Genomic DNA, 1,644 nt, shown 5'->3' on the forward strand with positions numbered 1-1,644 from the left:
CTCTGTATCCAACAGATTCCAGTGATGCTGTGAGATTATTCCCACAAATACAAGGAGAAAACAAGGTGGAAAGACACTTGGAAAGTCCAATTCCTTTGGATTTTCCTTAGCTATAACTCTATCAAGGAGAGTCAAGTCTTCAGACACCACATTTCAAAGGTCTCCTTTTATTTCAGAGATGCCGTTATGGAGGCAAGAGGTGACTCCTGGTTCTTCAGGGATCAGACACAACGGGACAGAGCCTCAGAGAAGTGCTATGAATCCAATCTGTTACCTCTAAGTAGTATGATCAGTGAAAGAAAAGCAGAGGCTTTGTCTATAATAAATTCAGGGCACTCTGCAGCAAAGAAGAAGAAAATTACTGGTGATAGTGGAAGATCCATTGAACAGTTTTCTCAGGGCGTCCCTGAGCTCCTGGTTCCTCATGCTGTAGATGAGGGGGTTCACTGCTGGAGGCACCACCGAGTACAGAACAGCCATCATTAGGTCGAGGGATGGGGAGGAGATAGAGAGGGGTTTCACGTAGGCAAATACCGCAGTGCTGACAAACAGGGAGACAACGGCCAGGTGAGGGAGGCACGTGGAAAAGGCTTTGTGCCGTCTCTGCTCAGAGGGGATCCTCAGCACGGCCCTGAAGATCTGCACATAGGACACCACAATGAACACAAAACACACAAAGAATAAACAGGCACTAAGGACAATAAGCCAAACTTCCCTGAGGTAGGAGTGTGAGCAGGAGAGCTTGAGGATCTGGGGGATTTCACAGAAGAATTGGTCTATGCCATTGCCTTGGCAGAGGAGTATTGAAAATGTACTGGCCGTGTGCAGGAGAGCATTGAGAAACCCACTGCCCCAGGCAGCTGCTGCCATGTGGACACAAGCTCTGCTGCCCAGGAGGGTCCCGTAGTGCAGGGGTTTGCAGATGGCAACGCAGCGGTCGTAGGACATGACAGTCAGAAGATAAAACTCTGCTGAGATCAAGAAGGCAAAGAAAAAGACCTGTGCAGCACATCCTGAGTAGGAGATGACCCTGGTGTCCCAGAAGGAATTGGCCATGGCTTTGGGGAGAGTGGTGGAGATGGAGCCCAGGTCAAGGAGGGAGAGGTTGAGGAGGAAGAAGTACATGGGGGTGTGGAGGCGGTGGTCACAGGCTATGGCAGTGATGATGAGGCCGTTGCCCAGGAGGGCAGCCAGGTAGATGCCCAGGAAGAGCCAGAAGTGCAAGAGCTGCAGCTCCCGTGTGTCTGCGAATGCCAGGAGGAGGAACACGGTGATGGAGCTGTCGTTGGACATTTGCTTCCCTCGGCACACAGGGGTCTGTTCAAAAAAGGAAAAGAGAACGAGGAGTCAGGACAGACACCTCTGAGCAGAACCTCTTCCACTTGTCACACTACGCTCCCCCAAATGACCTCTGTCCTTCCAGGGAGACCTTGATGCAGATCCTGGCGTGATCCTTGGTTGGTGCTGGCTGAGGGTGCAATGGGGAGCAGGGGACTCTGCTGGGGGCTCCAGAGGAGTCAGTCGTGCTGTGCAGCAACAGGCAGAGAGGAACCAGGAGTGGTCGCAGGTTACATCTACCCCCTGAGAGGAAAGAGCTTCTGACCATTGTCACTCCCAGGTCCCTTGGATGCGGAACAGAGCTCA

At 52.1% G+C, this 1,644-nt stretch overlaps 1 pseudogene; it reads right to left on the minus strand.

The window, feature by feature from the left end:
* Nucleotides 1–358: 358 nt before the first annotated feature.
* Nucleotides 359–1,293, minus strand: LOC141478303 (olfactory receptor 14J1-like; annotated as a pseudogene).
* Nucleotides 1,294–1,644: the final 351 nt, after the last annotated feature.

The sequence above is a fragment of the Numenius arquata genome, unplaced genomic scaffold, assembly GCF_964106895.1.
Source record: "Numenius arquata unplaced genomic scaffold, bNumArq3.hap1.1 HAP1_SCAFFOLD_473, whole genome shotgun sequence".
NCBI classification, from domain to species: Eukaryota; Metazoa; Chordata; class Aves; order Charadriiformes; family Scolopacidae; genus Numenius; species Numenius arquata.